Source organism: Trachypithecus francoisi, unplaced genomic scaffold, assembly GCF_009764315.1.
Source record: "Trachypithecus francoisi isolate TF-2019V2 unplaced genomic scaffold, Tfra_2.0 Lachesis_group2, whole genome shotgun sequence".
NCBI lineage: Eukaryota > Metazoa > Chordata > Mammalia > Primates > Cercopithecidae > Trachypithecus > Trachypithecus francoisi.
The window spans coordinates 176,862,913-176,885,459 of NW_022681465.1; the positions used below are offsets into that span (position 1 = coordinate 176,862,913).

The 22,547-nt window shown below is 37.5% G+C and overlaps 1 long non-coding RNA gene across 1 annotated transcript in view; it reads left to right on the top strand.

Annotated features, from left to right (window-relative positions):
• The first annotated feature begins 5,533 nt into the window (after positions 1–5,533).
• Positions 5,534–22,547, top strand: part of LOC117064633 — a 29,273-nt gene continuing 12,259 nt past the window's right edge. Inside the window, exons 1-3 of the long non-coding RNA XR_004429569.1 lie at positions 5,534–5,721; positions 12,845–12,976; positions 13,786–13,924. This is a non-coding gene — a long non-coding RNA (uncharacterized LOC117064633). The remainder of the gene's footprint in view (positions 5,722–12,844; positions 12,977–13,785; positions 13,925–22,547) is intronic.

The window sequence follows — 22,547 nt, forward strand, 5'->3', positions numbered from 1 at the left end:
AATAGTCAAGCAAATGTGTAAAGCAAAGGAGTCTCTGTCTTGTATTTGAAATTTTTGGACATGACAAAAGAAAATAATTTTTAAAAACTCTATACCTGTGTTGGAACAAGAGTTGGAGTTGCCATAGTGAATCAGAGGCTGAAAACGTCCTGGAAGATAGAAGGTGGAAAGAGTCATACACCAGACCTATGCAATGATGTTGTGGCAAAAGGTGTCAGGGCTTCTGAGATGCCCCAGTCTCAGAGGTGGCAGGCAGTGAAGCAGCTGGGCCCTGAGGCAACCAAAAGGGTAATGCTCAGGGATGGGAGGAGGAGGAGCCATGCAGATCAGCTCCTTTTTTCCATTCCATCCCATTCCCATGGACCAGAAGCAAACAAGAGAGGTATCTGTTCCTAGGTGAGAGAAGAGAGTGAGGACTCTTGGGCTACAGATAATACTAGAAAGCTGGTGACATCCAGGAAGACAGGGAAGCACCCTCATCTGGAAGACAGCCAATGGTCAACGCCTCCCCAGTCAGTGCATGAAGCCTGGTAATACATCTATGGAACTAGACAGACAAAAAGGAGTTCTCAAATAGAGACACAAAGGAGAGTCATCAAACATCTGAAACCAGCCAAGGGCAAATTCAAAAGTCAGAATTGCCCTGGAGAGTAAATATAGTTACCCTATTTAGTTAAACTCCATATAGTTATGAAGCAAATTAAATGAGACTTAGAATTAATATTGACAATAAAAGGTTAAAAGTTAAGGGACAGGAAAAATATTTATATTTTATAGATCAGAAAAAGAAATATTCTGAATATATTCATAAATAGTGATCAAACAAATGCAAAATCCCAAATCGGGGCTGAGGAAAGTCAAGTTGCCTGAGGTGGGGGCTGTCAGTGATCACAGGTGGGCTCTTAGCTTGGGCGTTTCTGGCTGTGACCAAAAGGCCACTAAACAACTGAAAACTGATCTCGTCATGAATTTTGTTTCTTTCTGAAACTTTAATTCTGTTTCGTTTTGTTTTTAATGTTAAAAAATGGGTACCAAATGGGAAGGAAAAAAAAATGGTCAAAACCTCAAACATTCATTGCATAAAAATAAAATAATGGGCTAGATTGTGCTGAAGCTTCGGTTAACTTCTCCAACAGATAAGATAAAAGGGAACAGCTCTGAACACGAACAATGTGTCAGACAAGCAATAAGAATGACAGCATTACAATATCACAGATAGATGAGGAAAATAGGCACAGAGAAGCTATGTAAAATGCTGGATGTCACTACACTAGTAGATAGTAGAGACACTGTATATCGGGGTCTCTTGGACTGTAGGTGGCACTTTTAACCACTATGCATTATTGCTTCTACTTTATCAAGTGTGGTAACTCAGTGGCTATAGCAGGAAACACTATGGACATGTTCTCTGTCTGCCTGAGGTTTACAGTTGAGTGTACATGATCACACATCAATGCCAGGACAAGTCAGTATTGTTCACAGATCCACTGGAAGAGGAAAGCTGAGACAGATAGATAGATGATAGATAGATAAATAGACAGACAGATACATAGATAGGTAGATAACACTTGGAATAGATATAGATTACATTTATACATTATATAATATGTATGTGTTATATATAACAATCATAACACAAAAAGGAAGAAGAAGATAAAATTAAGTTGGCATAAACCTAGAAGTAGATTCTAAAGTGTTAAAATGCATATGCTAAGTCTGCTACTATGAAAATAATGCAAAAAAATTAAAAAATTATTTTAAAGAATTAAAGTGTTATACTAAAAATATTCAATTAAAGCAAAAGAAAACAGTAGAGGAGATCAGGAAAAAGAGATGAAGCATATAGAAAACAAAAAGTAGAATGTCAGATGTAAATCCAATTATATCAGTAGTAACATTAAATGTGAATGAACTAAACAATCCAATAAAAAACAAGATCCAACCATATCCTATTCATAATAAACATACTTTAGATTCAAACATACAAATAGGTTGAAAATAAAATATGGAAAAAGATGTATGATGCAAATAGCAACCAAAGACAGTTGGAGTGGCTACATGATATTAAACAAAACTCACAGTAAAAAAAATTACTAAGATAAAGGTTGATATTTTATGGTCAACCCACCAGGAAGATAAAACAATTAAAACTTATAAGTACCTAGGCCGGGCGCGGTGGCTCAAGCCTGTAATCCCAGCACTTTGGGAGGCCGAGACGGGCGGATCACGAGGTCAGGAGATCGAGACCATCCTGGCTAACACGGTGAAACCCCGTCTCTACTAAAAAATACAAAAAACAAGCCGGGCGCAGTGACGGGCGCCTGTAGTCCCAGCAACTCGGGAGGCTGAGGCAGGAGAATGGCTTGAACCCGGGAGGCGGAGCTTGCAGTGAGCTGAGATCCGGCCACAGCACTCCAGCCTGGGCGGTAGAGTGAGACTCCGTCTCAAAAAAAAAAAAAAAAAAAAAAAAAAAAAAACAACTTATAAGTACCTAACAACAAAGACCAAAATGCATGGAGAAAAACTGACAGAATTAAAGGGAGAAATAGACAACAATAATTCATAGAAACTTCAATAATCTATGTTCAATAATGAGTATAACCCAAAATAAATGAAAACATTCACACAAATGTCATAGCAGCATTATCTAATAGCCAAAAAAAAACAGATACAACCCAAGTGTCCATCAACTGATGAATGGGTAAACAAAACATAGCATATCCATACAATGCAATATTATTCAACTTTAAAAAGAAATGTCTACCAGTACATGCTACAACACAGATGAACCTGGAAAGTATCATGCTAAGTGAAAAAAGCTAGTCACAAAAACCATACACATATACTGTATAATTTAATTTATATGGAATATCTGAAATAGACAAATTCATAGAACAGAGAGTAGATGAGGATTTTCTAAGGATGATGGCAGGAGAAAATTAACACTGACTGCTAATGGGTATAAGGTTTCTTTTGGGGATGATGGAAATGTGGTGGAATTACATGTGGTAATGGTTGTACAATAAAATGAATATATTAAAAATTATACACTTTAAAATGATTAATTTCATGTTATATGAATTATATTTCAATAAAAGGAAGAGGAAGGGAAGAAGCAGGAAGAAGGAAGGTATAAGTATTTCATTTTAGAAAAAACTAGGGGGAATAGCCTCAAGAAGGAGGAAGTTGTCATGAGTATGAAAATTTATGAGAGTAACAAGTTAAATAAGAATACAAAGGATCCCTTGGATTCAGGAGTCTCAGTGAAATCCAAAATGCGTGACTTGCAAAGGGATTGGGTGATTTGAAAAACAGAAATAGTTTGAGCTATTGTATTGTGTAAAAAAAAAAAAAAAAAAGGATAGTGATGTGCTATGAAGCTAATGCTCGTGTCTTCCCAAAATTTATATGTTAAAGCCCTCATCCCTAGTATGATGGTGTTAGGAGGTTGAAACCCTCATGAATAGCCTGACCTGCTTCACATTGTTCTGTGGGAACTGAGACTCAGAAAACCAAAGTAAACGTGGGGATGCTTATGCTGCTTGTTGCGCTGTGAATAATAAAGTCATTTATCTCTGTAAAAAATAATGGATAGAACAACTCAGCAGACTAGTTCAAGAAGACTCCCACAACACTATAAACCCACTAGGACCAACAGATGCTCTATTGAACACCTCAAATCAGCAGAATATATATTCTTCTCAAGTGCCTATGAACCATTTTCTAGTACAAACTACGTGTTATGCCATAAAATATAGATGTAAAAGGACTGAAATAATACAAAATATGTTCTCCAATCACAACAAAATAAAATTAGAAATCAATAACAGAAAAAAATTGGAACTTACAAATATGTAGAAGTTAAATGACAGTTCTAAATACCAATGGATTAAAGAAGAAATCAAAAGAGAAATTAAAAATATTCTAAGATGAATGAAAATAAAGGCATAATGTACCAAAACATATGGGATGCCATGAAACTAATGCAAAAGGCAAATTTGTAAATGCCTGTATTAAAAAAGAAATAAGAGCTCATATCAACAGCCTCACCACTGGGAGCACCTTAAAACACTCTAGAGCAGCTAAATCTAAAACAAGCAGAAGAAAGGTAATAATAAAACCAAAAGTTGTGTATTTGAAAAGATTAACAAAAATTGGAAAATCTTTAGGTGGTCAAGAAAAAGAATACAGAGGACTAAACTTACTAAAATCAGGAATAAAAGAGGAGACATTACCACTGAACCTAGACAAACAAAAGAAAGGATGCAACAGACTGTGGTTACCAACTTTTCCAAAGTGAAACTGAACACAACTTTCCTATTCTCCAGCATCAGTCTATTTGAAGCATAGAATGAAAAACTGCTTACAAAGCCGTTACCGAAAGCTACTAAATTTTGTAGCTTTTAAATTGCTTGAACTTCTGACAATGTAGGACAAAAGGTGCCACAGCATATCTACACAAGCTGTTCCCACCTCCCACTGGAAAGAAGAACTTGACGACAACAAAGACTTGGAGAGGGCCAAAATTAAAATCAAAATGGTAACATTGCAGCAATTACACAAAAACAAAATGATCCACAAAAGTAAAACTTATTAATTTATATTTATTAGTTCAGGAATAGCAGCAATTGGAACTGTGACCCACTCATGCTAACATTGATGGTGCAGATAATGTAGTCCAGTCTGAGAATTATGGAAATCTTTCTGGACAGCAGGCACAATGGGAATTTTATAGCATTCCGTGGCAGCCAGATCGTTTGTAATAGAGTTTTCAGTAAACTCTGGCAACTGATGAATTTTATGTTATGACCACCCAATTTAAGAACTCTTAGTATTTACTCAGTGATATAAGTTTATATTATTATCATTAGCCACCCATAAGGGTCAAAGACTTACAAGAAAAGGAGCCTCAATTCCCATTCATGTTTGACAGATTTTATTTTGAGAATCACTGCTTTAGAACTATCTGTGAGTTACCATTTTTGTATTTGGACATATGACAGCATCATCACAGCCTTCTTTCTGTCTTTTTAGAGAAAATAGTAAGATTGACTTGATTACATGCCTTCTGTAAGTTCAAAGCTCTTCCCATAATTTCTATAAATTTCTGGGGTGGAATGCAAGTGGGCCACATGTTACCATCTCATGACCTGTTTCTTTTGATTCTCTCTCTTGTGTGACAGATCTCTGTGCTGTGCCACAGCAATGCAGATGTGAGTGAGCCTCTGCCTTCTTATAAAATCATCAACAACAAAGTCCCCTCAGAAAAATGTTTCATGAAGATTTATGGGAAGACAGAGGAGTGATATGACAGTAAACAAACACTTTCAAATAAAGGAATAAGTTTCTGTGCTTAAAATAGTCTTCACCCATCTCCTTGCTTTCTCCTCTTCTCCTCCCCTCCTCCACAACCTTGGAGTTTGGCTAACGCTCTTCACCTTGCACTAGCTGGTCTTCATCTTACTTCTCCTCTTGATTCTCTTCTTTGTTTTTGGTTTTCTTCTCTCCTCTGTTTAGAACAACAAACCAGCTCATCTGATTCTCTCAGGGGAAGAGCTTTGATATTTTTCTGAAGCTGTGTCACCTGTGAATGAATTCTCAGGACTTTCCGGGTCTCACCTTTGCTTTATTCCCAGGAATGTTTCCTGGAAAATTAACTGTGACTGGCATACAGGATTACGTAAGACCATGGCAGAGGACACTGTCACCTTGTCATTACAGGTGGCATTTTCTAAGACATGCAGAGACTTTCCCAGAAAAAGGTGGAGAAAATGTGTTGTGGAGCAAAAATTGGGTGTTTACTAAATATTTACTGTGGAAGAATGAGTTAGTGGAACAGGTAAGTCATGAAGAAAAGAGAGAATGGTCAATAAAGCTACCCCAGGTGGAGTAGGGGGACAGGATCAAAACTTAAGTGGATAAATTAGTCTTTTTCAGAAGGAATGACAGCTCTTTTACTGAGAAAGCATGAAAGAAGATAAGGAGGGTAAGCTGCAAATGAGATGTATTTATTTGTGGCTAGGAGAGTCAGTTAAGGGTTTGCTCCTGCAATGATTTGGATTTTCTCAGTGAAGTCAGGTCAAAAATCATCTGCTGACTGAGGACAGAGTTAGGACAGGGTTTAGCATTGTGGCTTGAGATCATTAGTTGCCAGTATTTCTTTCTTTGGCATTGTTTTCTGATTAAAAAATGTTTGTGGGTACATAGTACCTGTATATATTTACAGATTACACAGGATATTTTGATGTAGGCATGCAATGCATAAAAATTACATCAGGGCAAGTAAGGTATCCATCACCTCAAATATTTATCCTTGGTGTTACAAACAATCCAATTATACACTTTTAGTTATTTTTAAATGTACAATTAAATTATTTTTGACTATAGTCACCCTGTTGTACTAGCAAATACTAGGTCTTAGTCATTCTTTCTAACTTTTTGTACCCATTAACCATTTCAACTCCCACCCCCCGCCACTTTTCACTACCCTTCACACCCTCTGATAACCATCCTTCTACTCTGTCTTCATGAGTTTAATTATATTAGTTTCTAGCTCCCACAAAATAAGTGAGAACATGTGAGGTCTGTCTTTCTGTGCCTGGCTTATTTCACTTGATATAATAACCTCAATCAAGTTCCATCCATGTTGTTTTAAATGACAGGATCTCATTCTTTTTATGGCTTTGTAGTACTTCACTGTGTATATGGACCACGTTGTCTTTATCCATTCGTCTGTTGATGGGCACTTAAGTTGCTTTCAAATCTTGGCTATTGTGAATAGTGCTGCAACAAACATGGGAGTGCAGATATCTCTTCGATATCCTGATTTCTTTTATTTTGGGTATATATCTAGGAGTGGGATGGCCAGATCGTAAGGTAACTCTATTTTTAGCTTTTTGAGGAACCTTCATAGTGGTTGTACTAATTTATATTCCCATCAACAGTGTACAAGGGTTTCCTTTTCTCCACATCCTTGCCAGGATTTGTTATTGCCTGTCTTTTGGATATCAGCCATTTTGCCTGGGGTGAGATAATATTTCATTGTAGTTTTGATTTGCATTTCTCTGACGATCAGTGATGTTGAGCATCTTTTCATATGTGTTTGACATTTCTATGTCTTATTTTGAGAAATGTCTATTCAAATATTTTTGCCCATTTTTAATTGGATTATTAGACTTTTTCCTGTAGAATTGTTTGAGTTCCTTATGTATCCTGGTTACTAATTTCTTGTCAGATGGATAGTTTGCAAGTATTTTCTCCCATTCTGTGATTGTCTCTTCGCTTGATTGATTGTGCCCTTTGATGTGCAGGAGCTTTTTAACTTAATGTGATCCCATTTGTCCATTTTTGCTTTGGGTGCCTGTGTTTGTGGGATATTACTTAAGAAATGTTTGCCCAGATCAATGTTCTGGAGAGTTTTCCCAATGTTTTGTTGTAATAGTTTCATAGTTGAATGTCTTATATTTAAGTCTTTAATCCATTTTAATTTGATTTGTATATATGGCAAGAGGTAGGAGTCTAGTTTAATTCTTCTGCATATGGATACTCATTTTTCCTACCACCATTTATTGAAGAAACTGTCCTTTCTTCAATGTATGTTCTTTTCATCTTTGTCAAAAATGAGTTTGCTGTAGATATATGGATTTATCTCTGTGTTCTTTATTCTGTTCCACTAATCTATATGTCTGTTTTAATGCTAGTACCATTCTGTTTTGGTTACTATAGCTCTGTAGTATAATTTAAAGTCAGGCAATGTGATTCCTCCAATTTTGTTCTTTTTGCTTAAGGTGCTTTTGGATATTCTGGGTCTTTTTAGTTTCATATAAATTTTGGATTTTTTTTCTATTTCTGTGAAGAATGTCATTGGTATTTTCATAAGGATTGAATTAAATATATAGATTGCTTTGAGAAATACGGATATTTTAACAATATTAATTCTTCTAATCCATGAACATAAAAATGTCTTTCCACTTTCTTGTGTCTTTTTCAGTTTCTTACATCAATGTCTTATAGTTTTCATTGTAAAGATCTTTTGTTTTTTTGATTAAGTTAATTCCTAGGTATTCTCTTTTACTTGTGGCTATTGTAAATGGAATTATTTTCTTGATTTCTTTTCAGATTGTTCACTGTTGGCATATAGAAATGCAACTGATTTTTGTATTTTCATTCTGTATCCTGCAACTTTACTGAATTTATGAGGTGCGAGTAGTAATATCTCCTTTTTCATCTCTGATTTTATTTATTTGGATCTTCTCCCTTTTTTCTTAGTCTGGCTAAAGGTTTGTCAATTTTGCTTATCTTTAAAAGACCAGCTTTTTCTTTCATTATCCTTTTGTATTGTTTTCTTCATTTCAAATTCATTTATTTCTGCTCTGATCTTTATAATTTCCTTCTACTAATTTTAGGTTTGGTTTGCTCTCACTTTTCTAGTTCTTTAGGATGCATTATTAGGTTGTTTATTTGAATTTTTTTGGCTATTTGATGAAGGCACTTATAGCTATAAAGTTCCTTTTAGCACTGCTTTCATTGTATCCCACAGATTTTGGTATGTGTGTTTCCATTATTATTTGTTTCAAGAAATTTTTCAAATTCTTTCTTAATTTCTTTATTGACCAACTGGTCATTCAGGAACATATTGTTTGATTTCCATGTGTCTGTATAATTTCCAAAATTCCTCTTGCTATTGATTTCTAGTTTTATTCCATCATGGTCAGAGAAAATGTGTGATATTATTCAAAATTTTTTGAATGTTTTGTGATCTAACATATAGTCTATCCTTGAGAATGGTTGATGTGCTGAGGAATGATTTTATTCTGCAGCTGTTGGGTAAAATGTTCTATAAATATCTATTAGGTCCATTTGGTTTATAGTGCAGATTAAATTTGATGCTTCTTTGTTGATTTTCTGTCTGGAAAGTCTATCTGATTCCACAAGTGGGGTGTTAAAATCTCCAGCTGTTACTGTATTTGGGTCTATCTCTTTTTTAACTCTAATAATATTTGTTTTACATATCTGGGTGCTCCAGTGTTTGGTGCATATATATTTACAATGGTCATATCCTTTTGGTGAATTAATTCCTTTATCATTATGTAGAGACCTTCTTTGTCTATTCCTATAGTTTTTGTTTCCAAATCTATTTTGTCTGATATAAATACAGATACTCTTGCTCTGCTTTGGTTTCATTGATATAGAATATCTTTTCCATCTCTTTATTTTCTGTTTATGTGTGCCCGTATAGGTGAAATGTGTTTCTTTTTTTTTTTTCAGACGGAGTCTGACTCTGTCTCCCAGGCTGGAGTGCAGTGGCGTAATCTCAGCTCATTGCAACCTCTGCCTCCTGGGATCTAGTGATTCTCCTGCCTCAGCCTCTCGAGTAACTGGGGCTACACGTGTGTGTCACCACACCTGGCCAATTTTTGTAATTTTAGTAGAGATGGGGTTTCACTCTGTTGGCCAGGCTGGTCTCGAACTCCTGACTTCGTGATCTGCCTGCCTCGGCCTCCCAAAATGCTGGGATTACAGGCATGAGTCACTGCACCCAGCCTGGCGAACTGCGTTTCTTGTAGGTAACATACCACTGGGTCTTGTTTTTTGTTGTTGTTGTTTTTCTTATCCCTTCAGCCAGTCTATGTCTTTTGATTGGAGAGTTTAGTCCATTTATATTCAATGTTATTATTGATAAGTAAGGACTTTACTCCTGCCATTTTATTTGTTTTCTGATTTTGTGTGTGTGTATGTGTGATCTTCTCTTCCTTCTTTCTTTCCTTCCTGTCTTGCTTTTAGTGAAGCTAATTTTTTTCTGGTAGTATAATTTAATTTCTCGCTCATTATTTTTTGGTTTATCTGTTGTGTGTTTTTAAATTTGAGGTTACCATGAGGCTTGCAAAGAGTATCTTATAATCCATTATTTTAAAACAAAAATGTAATCCTGTTTGCATAAACAAATAGCAAACAAATAGGCAAAAGGAACTGATAAATGCTATACATATTAGCTTCATCCATTTTAACTTTTATTGTCTCTATATCTTATTGTACTGTGTATTCTTGAAAAGTTACTACAGTTATTATTTTTGATTGGTTCATCAAAAAGATTGGTTCTCTTTCTACCCAAGATCATTGTAGTTTATACACCACAATTACAGTGTTATAATACTTTGTGATTTTTTTGTGTACTTACTATTACCAGTGAGTTTTGTGCCTTCAGATGTTTTTTTATTGTTCATTAACATCTTTTTCTTTCAGATTGAAATACTCTCTTTAGCATTTCTTGTAGGACAGGTCTGATATTGATGAAATCCTCAGCTTTGTTTGTCTGAGAAAGTCTTTATTTCTCCTTCATGTTTGAAGGATATTTTCACCCAACATACTATTCTAGGGTAAAAGTTATTTGCTTTCAGCATTTCAAGTATGTCCTGCTCCTCTCTCTGGGCCTGTAAGGTTTCTACTGAAAAGTCTGCTGCCAGATGTATTGGAGCTCCATTGTATGTTATTTGTTTCTTTTCTCTTGTTGCTTTTGGGGTCCTTTTTTACTCTTGATCTTTGGGAGTTTGGTTATTAAATGCCTTGAGGTAATCTTTGCGTTAAACGTGCTTGGCATTCTATAACCTTTTTGTATTTGGATATCGCTATCTTTCTCTAGGTCTGGGAAGTTCTCCCTTTGAATAAACTTTCCTTTGAATAAACTTTCTATCCCACCTCCTCTTTAAGACCAATTACTCTTAGATTTGCTCTCTTGAGACTATTTTCTAGGTCCTGCAGGCATGCTTCTTTGTTTTTATTCTTTTTTTGTTTTGTCTTCTCTGACTGTGTATTTTCAAATAGCCTGTCTTCAAGTTCACCAGTTCTTTATTCTGCTTGATCAGTTCAGCTGTTGGAAGACTCTGATGTGTTCTTCAGTATGCCAATGCGTTTTTCACCTCCAGAATTTCTGCTTGTTTCTTTATTCTTTGTGTTTTCCCAAAACAGCTATTTTGAATTCCCGGTCAGAAAGGTCACATATTTCTTTTTTCTAGGCCTGGTCTCTGGTGCCTTATTTAGTTCATTTGGTGAGGTCATGTTTTCCTGTATGGTCTTGATGCTTATGGATGTTCTTCGGTGTCTAGGCATTGAAGAGTTAGATATTTACTGTGGTCTTTGAAGTCTGGGCTTGTTTGTACTTGTCCTTGGGAAGGCTTTCCAAGTATTTAAATGGTCTTGAGTGTAGTGATCTAAGCCTACTTTAGGGGGCACCCCAAGCCCAGTAATGTTGTGGTCCTTGCAGACTCATAAAGGTACCACCTTCATAGTCTGGGATAAGACCCAAAAAAATTAGCTGGATTATGGGACAGAGACTCTTGTTCTCTTCTCTTACTTTCTCCCAAACAAATGAAGTCTCTCTCAGTCTCTGTTTTGAGCTTCCTGGAGCTGGGGTTGGAGAGCCCCTGTGGCCACCACTCCTGAGTCTGTACTGGGTCAGACTGAAGCCCGGACAGCACTAGCTATCTTCCAGGGCCCACTGTAACCACTACCTGGCTACCACATATGTTTGCTCAAGGCCCTGTGTCTCTACAATCAGCAGATGGTGAAAACAGCCTGGCTTATGTCCTTCCCTTCAGTGTGGCAAGTTCCCGCATGCCCCACATGGGTCCAGAGGTGCTGTCTGGGAGCTAGGGACTAGAGTCAAAAACCTTAGAAGTCTCTTTGGTATTCTGTTGTACTTCAGTTGAGCTGGTACTCAAACCAAGATATACAGTACTTCCCACTCTTCGCTTCCCTTTCCACAGGTAGAGGTGCCTTACCCCATGACCACCACCACCACAAGCCCTCAGTGAGTTCTACCAGGTTACCATCAATGTTCCCTTAAGTTCCAAGGGCTCTTCAGTCAGCTTGTGCTGAATGTTGCCTAGCCTAAGACTCAACCTTCAGTGGGCTCTTCTCTGGCCCAGGGCAGGTTCAGAAATGCTGTCCAAGTGCCAAAGCCTGGAAGTGAGGACCCTAAGATCCCACTCAGTGCTCTACCTCACTGTGCTGAATTGGTACCTAAGGTGAAAGACAAAGTCTCCTTTACTTTTTCCTCCACTTTTCTCAAGCACAAGGAGTCTCTCCCTATAGCCACCATAGCTGGGAATGTATTGAGTCTCACCTGAAGCCAGCAAGTCTGAGTCTCACCCAAGGCTTACAAGACACTACTGGGTATTGCTGCTGGTTTTTCAGGGCCCAGGGGCTCTTTAGTTAGCAAGTGATGAGTCCTGACAGCACAAAGTCCTTCCCTTCAAGGCAGCAGGTTCCCTTGTAGCCCAGAGTGTGCCTAGAAATGTTGTCCAGCAGCTAGGGCCTGGAAAGGGGGCCTCATGACTCTGACTGGTGCCCTATCCTACAATGGCTGAGCTGGTATCCAAGATGCAAGACAAAGTCCTCTTTACTATTTTTTATCCTCTACTCAAGCAGAAGGATGTGATATCTTTTGAAGCTGCAAGCTGTACAGCCTGGGGTTAAAAGAGGGTTGGTGCAAGCATGTTCTTAGCCACCCTGGCTGGTGTCTCAGTAAGTCACATTCCCCCCCAAACCCACTGTCTCTGAGCCCAGTTCAGCACTAGGACTCATGTAGGAGTTGCAGTATTTGTAGCCTAGACTTTCTTTCAAGTTTTTTTAGAGTCCAAGAGTGCTTTAGCCCATGGTGGTGAGGCTCGCCAGAACTCAAGTTCTGATTTCTGGGATGGGTGATTCTCCTTTAGCTGGGCTAGTTTAAATACTGCCTCCATGAATGAGCATCACCTGAGTTAGCCCAGTTTTGCTTTCTGCTGTGACAGGGCAGCACTGAGTTCAATACAGTGTTGCACAATTGCTACTCTCTCACTCTCCCAAGCCCACAGATTCTCTCTCCATGTCACATGGCCACTGCCAACAGATGTGGGAAGAGTAAAACTGGCAATTCAAGACTGTCTTCCCTACCTTCTTCAATGCCTTTTTCAGCAATACAAAGTTAAAACCAGATATTGTGAGTGCTCAGCTGATTTTTGGTTCTTTTGAAGGGTTTTTTTGGTGTAGATAGTTGTTAAATTTGTGTCCTTGTGGGGGTGAGGGTGGGGAACAGTAAGGCCTTCTATTCAGCCATTTTGCTTTGCCCCTCTCACCAGCATTTCTAATCTCTTATGTTGTACAATCATTTCCACCATTTATACTCAACTACAGGTATGATCAGATGAGAAAAGTGATGCATAGAATCTGGGTTGTGGTTTTGTGAGTCCAGTAAAATAGAAGGGCATGAAGACAAGCAAATACAGTGATGGAACAAAAGCATCATCTAAGGAAAGGTGGTACACTGGAAAAAAATTGAGGGGTTCAAATAAATGGACCTGGGTAAAATTAGATATATTGTGAGTGAAAGGCAGAGCTAGAAGAATAAGAGGTTTCTGACAGAAGGCATGCTATTAATGCTAAAAGTATCAGTTGGAAAAAAAAAAAACTTTAAATGACATAATCCAGAGTATGACCCATGTGAATTACTTTTATGAAATTGTGGATGGAAATCACTGGAAATGAGGAGGTCAAGGAACTCTGAAGCTAGGCTATTTGATTGGTGATCCACAGGGCCAGTGGGTATTTCAGGATGGTGGACATTGAGGAATGAGGTGGAAGATCATATGAGAGAATGAACAGGAGGTTGGAATAAGGCAATAATGAAGTCGTGGAAAAGAAGGAGAAAACACTTTAATCGTTCATCAAAGTAACATTATTTCAAAAAATGAAGTCATCATTTACATGGAATAAATACCAAAACTCATGCTTTTTTTTATTTATATATAGCAATCAGTTTGTCCTTGAGTGAGAATGGATGAGAGAAAATGTGGAGCTCCTGACATAGTAGCAGAGGAAAGATGATCACTACCACAGTGTGTTACTCTGATGCTTCAAAAAGATCAAGACATAATGGCCTGATCAAAAGGTGTGTCCAGATGTTGGTGGGTTTTTTTTTTTTTTTTGAGACGGAGTCTCATTCTGTCACTCAGGCTGGAGTGCAGTGGTGTGATCTCCGCGCACTGCAACCTCCACCTCCCTTGTTCAAGTGATTCTCCTGCCTCAGCCTCCTGAGTAGCTGGGACTACAGGTGCCTGCCACCACACCCAGCTAATTTTTGTATTTTTAGCACAGATGGGGTTTCACCACGTTGGTCAGCTTGGTTTCGAACTTCTGACCTCCTGATCCATCCACCTGCCTTGGCCTCCCAAAGTGCTGGGATTACAGACGTGAGCCACTGTGCCCAGCCCCGATTTTGTTTTTTAAATGAAGACCACAAAGACAGTGGGTTGGGTGCCCGCTGGCAAAAGTTGAGAGACTAGAAAATCTTAAAGAAATGGATGTTGGGTGTTGCTGAAACAGTTAAAGCAAGGAATGCTGCTCTTATACAATATAAGCAAAATACAAACAAATCCCCCACCCCACCCCACCCCCCACACACTAGATGCTACAGGCTGCATTCTCACTCTAAAAGGTAACCATTGCCATGAAAAGCAACAGATGATTAATTGAACAAATTGCTTAAAAGTTCTGGAAGAAAGTTTTCTTTCTAGATTAAAAATCTATGGTTCAGGGGCAGGTGCAGCGGCTCACGCCTGTAATCCCAGCACTTTCGGAAGCCAAGGCAGGAAGATCATTTGAGCTCAGGAGTTCAAGACCAGCCTGGGCAATATAGTGAGACCCTTTCTCTATAAAAAGAAAGAAAAATTTTTTCAAATCCATTGTGGTACTAATGGGGTAAATTATAGAGGAAGGCATACTTGGACATGATGTGTAGAACAATGTAAATCTCTGGAAACTCTGTTTCTGCAGAGTGCATTGTCCCTCTGGGGAAATGGGATTTGCCTCTACTTTGACACCCTGTGACCGACCAATCCGATTTTGCAGATCAGCATCATGCAAAGATCTGTTTACGCATTCACAAGATTTCTTTTTTTTTTTTTTTTTTTTTTTGAGACGGAGTCTTGCTCTGTCGCCCAGGCTGGAGTGCAGTGGCGCATCTCGGCTCACTGCAAGCTCCGCCTCCCGGGTTCACGCCATTCTCCTGCCTCAGCCTCCGGAGTAGCTGGGACTACAGGCGCCGCCACCTCGCCCGGCTAGTTTTTTTTTGTATTTTTTTAGTAGAGACGGGGTTCACCGTGTTAGCCAGGAGGGTCTCGATCTCCTGACCTCGTGATCCTCTCGCCTCCCAAAGTGCTGGGATTACAGGCTTGAGCCACCGCGCCCGGCCAGATTTCCACCAAATAATGAACACGGACATTTTCTCAGGCTACACAATTACCGGCCAATTCCAAGAAAGATTATGAATATTGTGTTTTCCTTTTCTACCACTCTTTAGGATTCTTGGGCAAAAATCTAAGAAGGGAACAATTCCTTTAAAAGAGACATCTTGAGGCTCTAATAAAACAAAGGTTTCTACTTAACCTCAAACAGCAAAGGTTAAATTGCAAACTATTTGACACCAAAGTTATTAGAATGGTACAAATAAATAAATTTATCGTAAATGCCAGAGTATAATTTTTAAAAGCCAACCCCGGCCGGGCGCGGTGGCTCAAGCCTGTAATCCCAGCACTTTGGGAGGCCGAGACGGGCGGATCACGAGGTCAGGAGATCGAGACCATCCTGGCGAACACGGTGAAACCCCGTCTCTACTAAAAATACAAAAAACTAGCCGGGCAATGTGGCGGGCGCCTGTAGTCCCAGCTACTCGGGAGGCTGAGGCAGGAGAATGGCGTGAACCCGGGAGGCGGAGCTTGCAGTGAGCTGAGATCCGGCCACTGCGCTCCAGCCTGGGTGACAGAGCGAGACTCCGCCTCAAAAAAAAAAAAAAAAAAAGCCAACCCCATGATGAACCAAAATTTATCCATTCACTAATCCACTTACTCAAGAAAGACTTATGCTAGATGCCAGAGATATAATGATGAGCCTTGGTCAAAAATAAATAAATAAATAAAAGTTTTTTGTTTTTTTTTTTCCAAAAGTTACTTATAAGTATTAAGTCATAGATACTCCTGATAGGAAGCAAATATGCTTCTTGTTTTTCACTTCTTGGAAGAACTTTATATGTAGTCTTATCTGAATTTACTTCAATAATTAAATATTTATAAAATGGATTCAGTATATAGCCTTATATCAATACTGTGCTATCAGTTTTTAGAAATAAAATGAACAAAGCAGCAAGCTGAAAGAAATACTTCTACTGGTTGTTTACTGAAAAGTAGTTAGTTTTCAGCATCTCTTAGAAAAGAATGCAACTTGCCTACTCCAGTCAGAGAGGAAAATTCTATACACAAAATCCATCAAAGTCATTGTGAGAGGATTTGTTGGCTTGGAGACTGCAGGGTTGTTCTTTGAATAGCCTCCTTCAGGAAGCTGTACATTTCATTAGTTAAGATTCTACTTTTGAGGGAATAGTAATCCAGGCATCTACAGCCTCTAAAATTATGTACAATTAACCACTGGTAAGCTTTAACTAAGAAGAAAGATTTGCTGTCAAAATGCACTGTATTAAAATTGGAATTGAAAACTGTAACAATAAAAACTACAAGCTTTCTTAGAGCCATGTTGTATTCTTTGAAAGCACCAAAGAATCTGTTCAGCATCTCTAGTGTAGGAATGCTGGAATGCTGAGCTTTTTCTCTGGAGGAGAGCACATTCATGAGTGTTGGCTGAGGGCTAACTCAGTCTGGGAGTAGGTCACAGGGTGAAATGGAGATTAACTCAGCACTCATTCTGCTGGCTCTGTTGGCTTTGAGATTTTATTTTCTTTACTCATAGATTCTGTGGGGGAAATTTAGAGTGATATTCAGATGAGCTGAATGCCAAGTGTTTGGAAAACTGTGAGAGTCCAACATAGTTACTAAGAGCCCCAATCATTCTGAGCATTTTGATTGTGCGAGTAATTGTAAATCTCGTTTTAGCAGCCTACACCGGGAGGCTCCACAGAAGACAATGATTCCTTGGAAAACTCGATTTGTATTACCTCTACTGAATGAACACGGGCTTTGCTAGATTATTTTATTCTTCTCTCAAATTTAAACTTAAACCCACTGAGTGAATCTTCTAAAACTTGTAATCTAGCAAAAATGTTGAATCTGCAAACTAGCAAAAACTTTGAATATGTTGATGCAGAATATAGAATCATCTTACAGGCACTAATTTGAACAGAAAATATAAGTGTAACACTAAGGGAAACCTATATGAAGATCCTGTGAGCAGTGACTTTTTTTGTGTGTTAAGACAGATTTTTTTTTTTTTAATACTGATCAACAATTGCTACTAGGGCAATTTGGGTTGCAAGTGCAGCCATCTAAAACAAACTAGTTTAAGCAAGAAAGTAATTGATTATGGGTTCAGCCATGGCTGGATCCAGGGCCTCAACAATATTGCTAGCAATCAGTCACTCTTACACCTTGCTGCCTCATTCCCCATCTCTACTCTGCTTTCCTCTATGTCAACTGCATTCTCAGACAAGGCATTCTTTTCGTTGTTTTGGAAAGATAGTCTTCAGTAACTTGATGTTTAATTCGACCCAGCTAGTAACCTTAAGGAAAAAGATTGCCTTCTTCCCAATGGTTTTAGGAAAAGCCATCTATAGGAATGACATTGATTGGCCTGGCTGGGAAGGGGATCGAGTCTGCATCTCAGGAAACAAGACTCATGTAATCATAACATGTTGAGGGTGCATCCCAGAGTGCTAAATCATATGTGGTTAGCAAAAGAAGAGGGAAAGGGTGTCGGTCGGGTAAATGTAACAGGTTGCAAGAATTAAAGTTCAAGTTATGTCTAGGGTCAAGATTTTATTGCAAGAATTTGTGTGGAAATAAGGTAGATCAGAAACAATCTCAACCATTTTCATTGAGGAATGCAGCCTAATTCCTATGCCACTGTAGCTCCAGTAGTCTGACGGCAAGTCTGGAACAAAACGGCCGCTCTAAAAATTTGCCACCTCTGAGTCTTAGAGTCTGGCATGCTTCCTCCTGTGGTACCTAGCCATTATGGTGCTTCTGTTTCTTCTGTTTTTGTGGCTACTGACTCATTTCTGCTCTTCATTTGTTCATAGTTTCTATTTATCGTTCTCTCTTTATGTGTTTGTCATCTTCTGTACTACTATTTTTGTTTTATATTGTATTAATTTCTGCTTTCAACATATATTCTTTCTTCTGTTTTCTTTGGAGTTTCTCTGTGGTCCTTCTAGCAATTTTTTATTTGAATAGCTCATTCAATTTTCATCTTTCTTTTTTGTAATATTGCAATTAAGGTTATAAATTGCCTTCTAAGTACTGCATTAGCTGTATCCAACAAGTTTGACATGCAGTGCTTTCTATGTCATCCAGTTCTAAATATTTTATAATGCTCATTAAAATTTTTCTTTATTCTGTGACTTAAGAAACATTATTATGAAGGCTTATTATATATAAAGTACATGATTAAGTGAATAACTCAATGAATTTTACATATGTATACACTTGTGTAGCTACTGCCCAGATCAAGATATAAAACATTTCCAGCATCCCAAGGAGTTTTTCTATGCCCCTTTCCCCAAAATACCCCGCCAGATGTAACCACTATTGACTAATACCGTGGATCAGTCTTACCTCTTCTTAATATCATCTCGAAGGAACCATGTGTCCCATTTTGTGACTTCTTTCACTCCTCATTATGTCTGTGAGTTTCATTCATATTGTAGCAACAGGATTTTCCCCCCTCTCCATTACTGGGAATGAATAGACTTATTTGTCCATTCTACTCTCAAGTCATATCTGGATTGCTTCCAGTGTGGGGCTATTATGAATACAACTAGTATGAAAGTTCTTATAAATTTCTTTTGCTGGCCATCTTTACTCATTTCTGTTGGGCATATAGCTAGCAGTAGTTATTTCTGAATTTATAGAATAAGCATATATTTAGCTTTATTAGATACCTCCAAACTATTTTTCAGAGTGGTTTTTACCAACGTACACTCAGTATATGTGTGAGAGTTGGTCATTCCACGTTCCATCATACTTGGTATTGTCAGTTTGTTTTTTTCTAAATTTTACTTATTTTGGTGTGAAGCATAGTACCTTCATGTCATTTTATTTTTCATTTACCTGCTGACCATAATTTTGAACTCCTTTTTATATGCTAATTGGTCATTTGCATATCTTATTTTATGAAATGTTAATTCAAACCTTTTTCTCATTTCTAAATTACATTATTGTCTTTTTATAATTGAGTTATAGGAGTTCTTTGTGTATTCTGCATGTGTCTTTTTACAGATATATGTATTGTGAATTTGTTCTCTCAGTTGGTAGCATGTCTTTTCACTCTCTAAATAATCTCTTTTTATTAACAAAAGTTTGTACTTCAATGAAATTTTTTTTTTCTCTCATTGGTAGTGCTTTTAGTGTCCTGTTGAAGAAATGTTTACCCCCATCAAGGCCATGGAGATATTCTCTTACGTATTTTTTAAAAGCTTCACTGTTTTACCTTTACATTTAAGTTTGTGACCCATTTTATACTGATTTTTTATATTGTATACAAAAGTATCAAAGTTCATTTTATTTTCCAAGTCATGTCATCTGCAAATAATGACAATTTTATTACTTTCATCCCAGACACTATACCTTTTATTTTTTCTCTTGCCATATTGTACCCATGAATGGTTTTGTAGTGTTTTTTTAAAATTTCAAAACATATGAGGGTTTCTAATCTCTTTTTAATGTTAGTTTCTAATTTTACTGCACTCTTTTTGGAGAATAAGCTGTATAGCATCCATTCTTTGGAATTTATTAAGCCTTGTTTTGTAGCCTTGTACATTATACATTTTTGCAAATGTCACACGTTTGCTTGGTCTCCAGACCCATTCGTTCTACTTGTAGAGAAAGATATAGAGGGAGATGTTGTTCATTTAAGGTATTTGCCATATCTTGTAGAATAGCCCCCCTAACCTTGAAGTTGTTCTCTTTTAGCTGGTGCCAAAATTGTGTGGTCAGCAGGCTATTCTGCTCTTCTGGTGATCCAGCTCCTTCTTGGAGATGGGCAAGACTAGTGAATTCCAGTGGTGTGAACACATTGTCATATTTTCTTTGCAGTAGTGTGACTCATTCTATGACTCAGGGGACAGGGTTGCACTCATTCCCCATAAGTGCCTCTATTTTAATATCATAAGCCTCATGAACTTGAGCATTTAATTAATGCTGCAACCCTTATAATCAGATCCTAAGCTTAGTTCTCAACTACTTCCTCCTGCAGTTATTGGAATTAAGATGTGCTTTTAAAGGTGCCATCAGGGCTCTGTGATTTTCCACATAAATTCTCATGTGGCAATTTCATTTCTCCTTGTCCCTACTTATTCTCCCTAGGGCCATTAGAACAACCCAGATGACATTATAGTTCCTAAGGGCTGTAGAACTCATAGCGATCAAGTTTTACAGCTACTTGATTTCCCAAAACCCTGACCTCCTGTGTCATCACCAGTGACAGTTTGAATAACTGTGATACTACTGCATGTCAAGGATTGTCCATACCCCATTCCCCCTGTACTCTTCAAGTATTGCACAATCCAATCCAGGGTTTTAAGGATTTTACTTTGTTTTCTGGGACCAGTCATAGTATCAGTTACTGTACCAATTAAGGTCCCAGTGGGAAAAAGATGGTACAGTCAAATTGGGTAATTTGAAGGGACTATTTATAAAAGTGCAATCAGAGTAGGGTAAACAATGAGAAATAGTGCAATACTCTGGGACTGTAAATAGTAGAATTTACAAAAGGCAAAGAGAAGGAGCAATGATGGGAACCTAGTTTAGGAAGTCGCATGATAGGAGATAAGATATTTGGGCAAGAGGTTCTGCCCTCAGGCCTAGGTAACTCTGGATGGAGGTAGCTAAGGGAACAAATACCTCTACCTTACTTTTTGCCCTCCCTCAGATTTTCTACCAGGGATCTTCAAACCAAAATCCAAATACCAAGGAAATTAATACAAGGGAGTCTGTTGAGGTACACTATACCTACAGGATACAAGGAAATTAATACAAGGGAGTCTGTTGAGGTAGACTATACCCTTTCAGGACACACATAAGGATGGAAAGGAATGAAGAGTGGATCTAGAAGGGCAATCATAAAATATCCAGCAAAATATGAATTGGATCTTGTTGATGTTAAAAGTTGAGGTTCCTTAAAGATGTCCAAATGTAGATGCTGAGTAGCCATTAATGGTAGACAGACCATATTTAAAACTGTGGATGTAGAGGGCCTATAAACTGAGCTTCCTTGTACTTTAATATTTGGTTGAGGAAGATGGTCTTGCAAAGGAGACTGAGAAAAAGTAGCTGAGGACTTGAGAAGAAAGTCAGAAAAGGTGGAATAACAAAAGACAAGGAAAAGGTGTTTCAAGACAACTAAAGTCTACAGTACTCAACCCTCTGATAATCAAGTAGGATAAAGAGTGTGAATGGTCATTACCTCTCCTCTGTCATGTGCCATGCCTCACAGGACCACCCTTACACTTGAGCTAGACCCACCTGGGATCCGCATTGTAGAGGGCTCTGTCTATCATACACACATACACAATTCATTTATCAGTCACCCTTCAGGATCATTCTGGCCATAGGGAAATTCTTCTCCACCTCTCTTCCCCTATGTCCTTGAAAAAATAAATTAACTGTGTCCATAAACTTGAAGGTTTGTTGTTTGTACTGCTGCTGACATCAGAGAAACAATGCTTCAGAATGCAGGAAGATTTAAACAGTAGAAACATTTAAAAACAAAAGACAAATTAATTAACTTTTCACACTGTCCTCTTAGCATGAATCAAATAGATTCTTTTATGTAGAAGTATTCTTTCCCAGTAAGGTTGAACAGCATCTATATTCTTCCTTTTTATTAACTTTCAATTCCCAATTCCAGAGGTACCAGTGAAATAGGAAACTCACAAAGTTGCACTGCGCAAAGAACAACTGACAAATATTTTGCAATTTAAACAATTCATATTCTCTTAGAGTTGTATGTATCTAGGCTTAAACTGTAACATCCCTTAATGATGGTTTATATTGGCAATTAGATAGACAGTAAATGCTAAAATACAAATAGTTCTGCTTTTATAATAATATTTGATGATAGTTCATTACATTTTCAAAAAACTAAATTAAAAATTTTACTTTAAATACTTTTGATTTATATTTTTGATATTTATTAACTACACTGTACATTCTATTTTGCTTGAAATTCTAATACATAAGTTTAAATATTTTAGAAGGAAACTTCTTAAAACATAACAATAATTAAAGTTTTGATTTTTACATTTATTTTACTTTACATTTCTCATTAAAATATATTCACATTTCATACACTGTAATACAACTAAATGTTATCCTTCAGAATCATTACTTTCACCAGAAGATAAATTATGTACATAATTTCACTGCAAAATTAATGATTTTGCTGAAATGACAGCAAGAAAAAATAAATTTTATTAAATAAATATATTTTGTGAATTATGTCTTTTACACATCAATAGTTATTAAATTTTGTTGTTTAATATTTTACCAACTTGCAATCACATAAAACCA